Source organism: Microtus pennsylvanicus, chromosome 4 (assembly GCF_037038515.1).
Source record: "Microtus pennsylvanicus isolate mMicPen1 chromosome 4, mMicPen1.hap1, whole genome shotgun sequence".
NCBI classification, from domain to species: Eukaryota; Metazoa; Chordata; class Mammalia; order Rodentia; family Cricetidae; genus Microtus; species Microtus pennsylvanicus.
In genome coordinates this window covers 114,253,143-114,262,840 of record NC_134582.1, presented here as the reverse complement: position 1 = coordinate 114,262,840, position 9,698 = coordinate 114,253,143, and the positions used below count along the sequence as shown (strand labels likewise).

The 9,698-nt window shown below is 43.7% G+C and overlaps 1 pseudogene; it reads left to right on the top strand.

Annotated features, from left to right (window-relative positions):
• Window positions 1-531: 531 nt before the first annotated feature.
• Window positions 532-1,210, top strand: LOC142848907 (small ribosomal subunit protein uS5 pseudogene; annotated as a pseudogene).
• Window positions 1,211-9,698: the final 8,488 nt, after the last annotated feature.

The following is a 9,698-nucleotide window of genomic DNA, read 5'->3' as shown; positions in this document are numbered from 1 at the left end:
TACAAGTACACCCCACCACATCTACCTTTTCCCATGAATTCTAGAAATTGAACTTGCTCCTCACGCTTGTGCAGCGAACACTTTCTTACTAGGATGGCTCTTTAACCCCATTGTTGCTGGTATTACACTATCGTTATTTCCTACCATAGTTAACATTAACTTGCGTTTAGTATAAACAGATGATACTCAGTTATTTTCCCTCACCTTCAAGATTCAACAGACCAACACTTTGTTGCTCTTTTACTATTTCTGCAATGTTGTTTCTTCCTAGCATATTTTTAGCTCACATCCTCCTTGGCTGACCCCAGCTAACCACATGTGCCCAGAAAACAGTCTCCCTATTAGAGTTCAAGCCTTTGGAGAAGACTAAACTGGATGAAGAATAAAGACAAGTGTCTGCTTCTTCAGGAAAACACCAAATGGCAGATGATGTGGGTGCAGCAGTCTGGAGGACCACAGGGTCCAGGATGAGGAGGCTGTGGCCACTTCCAGGGAGGATTCCAAGGTCTCCAGACTGGTGAAAGTAAAGTTAAAGACAAGTAGTGGATCCCGGTCGCCAAGCTGAGCCACCTGGTGAAGGACATGAAGATCAAGTCCCTGCAGAAAATCTACTCATTCTCCCCGCCCATTAAGGAATCTGAGATTATTGACCTTTTCCTGGATGCATCCCTAAAGGATGAGGTTCTAAAGACCATGCCAGTGCAGGTGCAGACTTGGGCTGGCCAGCAGACTAGGTTCTGTTGCTAACGGAGCCTATAATGGTCATATTGGCCTTGGTGTTAAGTGCTCCAAGGAGGTAGCCACTGCCATCCAAGGGGCCATCATCTTGGTCAAGCTTTCCATTGTCCCTGTACAGGGAAGGCTACTGAGGGAACAAGATTGGCAAGTCCCACACTGTTCCATGCAAGGTGACAGGCCGTTGTTGCTCTGTGTTGGTGCGTCTCATCCCTGCCCCCAGATGCACTGGTATAGTCTCTGCTCCTGCTCCTGATAAGGGCTGGATTTGATAAAGGCCGCACTGTCACCCTGGGCAACTTTGCCAAGGCCATCTTTGATGCCATCTCCAAGACTTACAGCTACCTGAACCCTGACCTTTGGAAAGAGATTGTATTCACAGTCTCCTTATCAGGAATTCACTGACCATCTTGTGAAAACCCACACCAGAGTCTCCGTTCAGAGGACCCAGACTCCAGTTGTGGCCACCACATAGGGCTTTTTATACAAAAAATAAAAATAAAACAAATTGAGTCTGTTTAAAAAAAATAGAATAGAGACAAGGCAAAGATATATCTAGGATGATATTTGAGGTTTACAAAAAAGGAGCAGTTGAATTCTCTTGAACATCCGAGATCTGAGACTGCCTCTGGTGGTTTGAAAGAAAATGACCCTCAAAGGGAGTGTCATTATTAGCAGGTGTGTCCTTGTTGGAGGGAGTGTGCCACTGTAGTGGTGGACTTCGAGTTCTCTTCGTTCAATTTTCCCTCAGTGTGACTATCCGGTGACTTCCTGATACCTCTGAGTCAAGATGTAGGACTCTCAGCTCCAGCACCACGCTGCCATATTCCCCACCATAATGATAAAGGATCAATCCTCTGAAACCGTACGCGAGCTCTGTAGACAGAGCCTGTGCTTTCATTTCCCAGCCACCCAGACCCGAATAATCACACAGAAACTACATTAATTACAACACTGACTCAGGCATATTTCTAGCTAGCTCTTACATCTTAAATAACCCATTTCTATTAATCTGTATACTGCCACATGGCCAAGGCATTCTCTCATTTTCTACATGTCTTGCTTCCTCTGTGACTGGATGGCATCTGCTTGACTCTTCCTATTCTCTCTATATATCTCTATTTGGATTTCCCGCCTGGCTTTACACTGCTAAGCTATTGGCCAAAACAACTTTATTTATCAACCAATAAAAGTAACACATATACAGTAGGACATCCCACATCAGAGCTCCCTCAATTAAATGTTTTCATTTATGAGAGTTGCCAGGGTCAGGGTGCCTCTACACAGCAATAAAAACCTAAGACACTGCCAGATACTAAATAACAAGCCTCAGAAGCCTCAGTAAGGATCTCCTTGTCCTTGTTAGGAAATGTATCGCACACTCTGGGACAATGCTACAGTTTGCATGTAAAATGTCACCTACAGGCTCATATATTCAGACACTTGGTCTCCATCCGGTGGTGCTGTGTTGAGAGGTTGTAGAAGCTTTTAGACATTGGAGCCTAACTTGAAAATATAAGGATGTAGAGGTGGGCTCTGTTTCTAGTTGGAGCTCTGTGCTTCCTTACAGCTAAGATTTGAAGAGCATGCCATGTTGCAAGCTCCCATCACCATGATGAAGTCCCTGCTACAATGTCTTATCCACACACCATGAATGGAGTCCCTGCTACAATGTCTTATCCACACACCATGAATGGAGTCCCTGCTACAAGTTTTATCCACACACCACCAGGAATGGAGTCCCTGCCACAATGTCTTATACACCCACCATCATGGACTGTATCTATGCATCTATGGACTCTGGGCCAAAATAAATCCCTTCCTCGCTTAATTCCTCCGGGCATTAGGTCACAGTAATGTAAAGTAACTAACACACTGTTAATAGGCCCTCTGTGTGGCAGTGACCTTCAGAGCATCAGTTTGTACAGTAAAACCTTACCTATGTGCCCTGACAGTAGGGAGCTGTCCTTGTGAAGTCTGTGTTAAGAGTCAAAATTATTTCTTAAACACTATTTATTAATGGCACACTGTGCGGCAGACTGTGCCTTATACCAGTCATTTTATCCTTTAAATAAGCATCATTATAACAATAGGCAATGAAATTTTATTTAGTTTTGTTGGAGACAGGGTCTCTCTATGTACACAAATGTTAAAACTAGCAGGGCATTGTTCCAGGTCAACAGTGACCCCTAAAAGAACCCATACCAAATTCCTACAGCCTATTTGCCATGTGAAATCTCTGAACCTAACTTAAAAAAGACACTTTTAGGTGTGGATAAGAGCACTGACAGGAATCTAATTTTTAAGCTAGGCAGTGGTGGTGCACCCCTTTAGTCCCAGCACTCAGGAGGCAGAGGCAGGCGGATCTCTGTGAGTTCAAGGCCAGCCTGGTCTACAAGAGCTAGTTCCAGGACAGGTTCCAAAGTTACAGAAAAACCCTGTCTCATTTTTAAAAACTGAGTTAAGGATCAGTTTGTGCATTTCATTACTGGAGCATCCGTACTGGCCCCTGTATTTGGTGACACTACAGACTGCACTCCAGGCTCCTGCCTTCCGTGTCATCCCTACCTACATGGCTATCAGAAATGGTAATAGGGAGAATGGTAGAAACAACAAGGTCATGTTCTCTTTCTTGGCCCTCCTATCAAGGCCAAAATCCATTGTCAGAGGCCACCTTGTCTTCACTAGAGTAGGGACCAGGCCATCTCTACCTATTATAAACCTACATGTCAGAAAGCTACCTATACTCATTTAGGTTTCAACTCAAACCCTCATAAAACATAATTTCACCAAGGTTGAGGAGACAGCTTAGACAGACAGGCAGACATGATGGCTTACAAGCATAAGGACCCAAGTTCATGTATTCCCAGAATGCATGTAAAAAATGCTGGTTATCCAACACAATTCTTCACAGACCTTGAAAGAACAATACTCAGCTCCATACAGGAAAAAAAAAACCCAGGATAGCTAAAACATTTCTATACAATACAGGAACTTCTAGAGGCATCACCATGCCTGACTTCAAGCTCTACTACAGAGCGATAGTAACAAGAAACCACTTGACATTAGCATAAAAACAGACATGTGGATCAATGAAGATCCTGACATAAATCTACATATCCATGAACACCTGATTTTTTACAAAGAAGCCAAAATTATACAATAGAAGAAAGAAAGAATCTTCAGCAAATGGTGCTGGCCTAACTAGATATTGATGTTTAGAAGAATGTAAATAGATCCATATCTATTGCCTTGCACAAAACTCAAGCCCAAATAGATCAAAGACCTCAACATAAATCTAGTTACACTGAAGCTAATAGAAGAGAAAGTGGGAAATAGCCTTTAATGCATTGGCACAGGAGACTACTTCTGAATATAACACCAATAGCACAGGCACTGAGATCAACAATTAATAAAAGGGACCTCCTAAAACTGAAAAGCTTCTATAAGGCAAAGGACACTGTCAATAAGATAAAATGGCAAGCTATAGAGTAGAAAAAGATCCTCACCAACCCCACATCTGACAGAGGGTAGATCTCCAAAATACATAAAGAACTCAAGAAGCTAAACATCAAAATACCAAATAATCCAATTTAAAAAATGGGGTACAGATCTAAACACAGAATTTTCAACAGAATGATCTCAAACAGCCAAAAGACACTTAAAGAATTCTTCAACATCCTTAGTTGTCAGAGAAATGCAAATCAAAATGACTCTGAGATACCATCTATACTATTCAGAATGGCTAAGATCAAAAACATTGATGACAGTTTTTGTTAGAGATGATGTGGAGTAAAGAGAATACTCCTCCACTGCTGATGGGAGTGCAAACTTGTCCAGCCACTTTGGAAATAATATGGCCATTTCTTAGAAAATTGGGCATCAGTCTACCTCAAGACATAGCTATCCCAATTTTAGGAATATACCCAAAGGATATGCAATCATACTACAAGGACACTTGCTCAACTATGTTCATAGCAGCATTATTTGTAATAGCCAGAACCTGTAAACAACCTAGATGCCCCTTAACTGAAGAATGGATAAGGAAAACGTGATACATTTACACAATGGAGTACTACTCAGATGTACATGACCTCATGAAATTTGTAAGCAAATGGGTGTAACTAGAAAAAGTCATTCTGAGTGAGATAACCCAGACGCAGAAAGACAAACATGGTATGTACCCACTCATAGGTGGTTATTAGGAGTAAAGTACAGGATAACTAACCTACAATCCACAGCCCTAGAAAGGCTAGATAATAAGGAAGGCCCAAAGAGGGATGCATGGGTTTTCCTGGGGAGGGGAAATAGACAAGATCTCCTGGGTAAACTGGGAGCAGAGGGCAGGGGCATGGAGGGATGGGAACTAGAGAGAGTGGATTGGGCAGGCTGGGTGCAGGAAATGGGCTGGAGCAGGATGGAGTGGGGAGAGTAATGAAAGAAAGGTCTGGACATGAGGGGAGCATTTCAGGGTTAGGGAGAAACCTGGTCCCAGGGAAAACTCCAGGAACCCACAAGGATGACCCCAACTAAGACACCTAGCAATAGTGGAGAGGGTGCCTGACCTGGCCATCTACCATTAGCAGATTGATGACTTCCCTAATTGCTATCAGAGATACTCTATCCAGTAACTGATGGAACAGACAAGTACTGCATTGAGCTCCAAAAGTCTTGCAGAAGATAGAGAGATTGTACCAGCCAGGGAGATCATGATGGGAAAACCCAAAGAGACAGCTAACCTGAGTTTGCAGGAACCCATGGACCCTGGACCAACAGTCAGAGAGCCTGCATGGGACTAACCTAGACACTCTGCATGTGTGTGCATATGTGTGCAGCTTGGACTCTTAGTGAGGCTTCTAACAGTGAGAGCAGGACCTCTCCCTGGTGCTTAGCTGTCTATTAGTAACCTATTCCCCACGTTGTATTACCTGGCCTGGCCTTGACATAAGGGGAGGAGCTCGGTCCTGCCTCAACTTGGTGTACCATGCTTTGTACAAGCCCATGTGAGGCTTGTCCCTTTCTGAATGGAGATGAAGGAGGAGTGAATGGGGAGGGGGATAGATGAGGAAGAGGAGGGAACAGAAGGAGAGGAGGGAGGGGAAACTGGTTGGTATGTAAAAGAAATGAAAAAACGTTATTTAAATAAAAAATTTAAAAAAGAATTAAAAAAATTTTTTAAATGCCCGGTGTCACATATTTGTCATCCTAATACTAGTGAGGCAGAAAAAGCCAGATCCCTGGCACCCACTGGCCAGCTAGCCTAGCCTACTTGGTAAGCTCCAGACTCAGGTTCTGTCTCAGAGGAGGTTGGGGGGGTCCCTGAGGATGATATCTGAGGTTGTCCTCTGGTTTTTGCATATGCCTACACACTTATGTTAAACTGTACACACATGGAAAGTAAAAAGAATATAGTCCCACCAGCCCTTTCCTCCTCAGTTCAACAACATCCACAGACAGCTCTGGGAGCATGTACTAATGAGAGAGAGAGAGAGAGAGAGAGAGAGAGAGAGAGAGAGAGAGAGAGAGAGAGAGAACATACAAAAACTGTCCTGATTTACTAATTTATCACCACAAAGCCACATCCTCCCCAATTGTCATTTAGCACTGTTTCATCCTCTAAATTTACTAGGTTTTGTGTTTCCCTCCCCTCTTGTTAACTACAAAGACAACCAACCCCAACCCAACCTTTTGTAAGGTCTTCAGTTCCCCCAGTGCTGGGAACTGCACTGAACTGAGACTTCCTCCCCTGCTGGTGACCCTCCAGCCCTGGTGTTTTCCCTAGGATGCCAAGTTAGCTCAGACCTAAGGCAGCCTCTGCAGTGGCCTCATTACATTCTGTTCAAAAACCTTTTTTCATTTTAATTCCTTTGAACCAAGTGTCTGCCCTCTCACTTTTCATCTGTAACTGACTTACTCCTGACAGGAAAGTCATCATGAAATTCCAAGCCCTTCTCCCTCTCCAGAGCTCTTCAACAGATCCCACCCTGAGGTCAGAAAACTTAATGATCTTCCACTCAGAGGCAGAACTTTAATTCTTTCCCTACTAAGTCACATTAAAAAATAACTGCTATCAATGGCTGTGCTTTTCCTCCTGAGAGCACAATCCCCTTACAATTTCTGTGGGAGAAATTTGTGTGAGACCAGGTCATGCTGAAGATCAATGTGCCCTACCTCTCTGTGTTCTCTGACCCAAAAGGAGCCTGCAGAGGGCTCTGTCTACAAAAGCAACAGAGAACAAAGACAGCCTCTGCTTCGTAGCAAGCATCATTTACTCAGGATAACTATACAGGGTAGACACTGCTGTACAGGATTTGGGCTCGGGACAGGAGTACACGATGAGCCGTGCCTACTCCTCAGCACTCTCTAGGTCTTCTATCATTGTTGACTTCTTTACTCAGACTCCCACCCTGGATCATGGTTCTGCGTCCTTCCTTCTAGATTCTTTTTACATGCCTCCCATTGGCTCTCTGAAACTCTTGTCCAAAGATACATCTTTCTAGCTCACTCTTAGTCTAACCAAGATGTATTCCAAGGTAAACAGCCATTCCCAAGAATGGCTGGAGGGCATTGATTACTTCTTGATGTCCAATAGGCACAGCCTACCACCTTCAGCCCACACTCCCTCAACTTTAAAATCATCATGATTCTTTAGTTTCATATCATGGTTCATCTATTTACTTAGCAGCTGACATATATTCATTGATATCCTTCTTACAGGTACTGCTCCAGACTCTGGGTCCAGCAAAGGAACAAATACATCTCCTGCTTTAGTGGCACTTGTATTCAGAAGAGGAAACAAGGAGAACAGAACATATATAAACATGTAATGCAATACCATAAGAGACATAAAGCAAACTAAAAGGTTCAGAGAGGAATGGTGGGAAATGTTATTTATTCTGAGAAGCACCCTTCCTGGACCTGTTAGTCATGGTTCTTTAGTGGAACAGAGCTTATAAAATGAACACACACACACACACAAAGAGAGAGAAAGAGAGAGGGGGGAGGATTTATTAGAATGGCTTACTTGTTATGCCCAGCTAGTCCATCAATGGCTGTCTACAAATGGAAGTTCAAGAATCCAGTTCAGTCCATGAGGCTGGATGTCTCAGCTAGTCTTCAGTATACACCAGAGCCCTGAAGAAGTGGACTCTGCTGCCAATGAAGGAACCCACTCACCAGTAGAAGCAAGAGTCAACAGACAATGATCTTCTCCCATGTCCTTTATATAGGCTGCCGCAAGATGGTGTAGCTCTGACTAAAAGTGGATCTTCCCACCTCAAAAGATCCAGATTAAAATTGTATCTTCCCAATTGAAATTACTTATGTGGGCTGGAGAAATGGCTCAGCGGTTAAGAACACTGCCTGCTGTTCCAGAGATCCTGAGTTCAATTCCCAGCAAACACATGGTGGCTCACAACCATTTGTGGTAAGATCTGGTGCCCTCTTCTGACCTGCAGAACACTGTATACATAATGAATAAAAAAAATCTTTCAAAAAGAAAGAAATTACTTATGTATGAAAAAATTTCATCACAGGTATGCCTAGGCACTTGGGTTTTAGTTAATTCCGGATGTAATCAACTTAACAACCAAGAATAGCCATACAGGTCCAAACCTTGTCAACTTGACCTATAATAATATCTCCTTATGTAATGCCTGGTACCAATTTCTGACTTAGTTACTGTCCTATTGTAAAGAGACACCATGACCAAAGCAATTCTTATAAAACAAAGTATTTAATTGGGGGCTTGCTTACAATTACACCATCATCACCATGGCAGGGAACATGGCGGCACACATGGCGCTGAAGCAGAGACTGAGAGCTACATCCTGATCCACGGGCAGCAGGGTGAAAACCACAGGGCCTGATGTAAGCGTTTGAAACCTCAAAGCCCACCTCCAATGACAAACTTCCTCCAACAAGGACACACCTACTCCAGCAGGGCCACACTGCCTAAGCCTTCTAATTCTCTCCAACAGTTCCAGTTCCACTACCTGGTGACCACGCACTCATATGAGCCTATGAGGGCCATTCTTATTCAAACCACCACAGTGGGAGAAGGAAGGAAGGGATGGGGTCAGACATGTAAGAATGCCCTAGAAACAGACTGTTGCTGGAAGTCCAAGGCCAGGGTGCTGCCAGGTTTGGTATTTGTTTAACGTCTGTCCCTTAAGGGCTGTAGGATCTATGCATCTCAGGTGGTAAAGAGAAGGAGGTATTTTCCAGAAAAAGTAGCATCATTTAGCTTTAGTTCACAGCCGGTTCACAGTCTCCTCCCACAGAGTCAGGGCCCCACCCACTCTGTAGGTCAGGCTGATCTGAAACTCACTATGTGTCTTAGCTTCTTTTCTGTTGGTGAGATAAACACTCGGGCAAAGTCAACCTGAGGGAGAAAACGCTCTTTTGGCTCACAATTCCAAGTTACCGTCCTCCACTGCAGGGAAATCGAGGTGGCAGGGTGCTGAAGCAACCAGTCACACGGCAATCAGTCAAAAGCAAAGAGTAATGCAGTAATACATGCATTCAAGTGCTCAGTCACTGCGACATTTTTATACAGTTCAGATCTTCCTGCCTTAATTGTGCAATTACGATAATTCCCAAAGACATACCAAAGCCCATCCCCCGGGGAATTTCGGTCTTTTCAAGGTAACAATTCATTAACAATCACACCATGTTTTCCAGGATGACCTCAGACTGATGCCATTCTCACCGACCCATGTGATAGTGGCAAACTGCTAGGCTGAACTGACAGACAAACGGCTTTTTACTAGAGCACAAATATTCAGGATTAGCTGCTCAGAGCCCTAGTATCTGATTTCCTTTGTTGCTGTATAGTTTTTGTCAAAACCCCAAAATTTAAGATGTGGCTCATCTTTAGTGTTTGTGCTAAAAATCGGCACGCCCCTAACTATCTATCCCTATCTCTCTCCTCCCTCTCCTTCTCTTTCTCTCCTCCTCTTCTC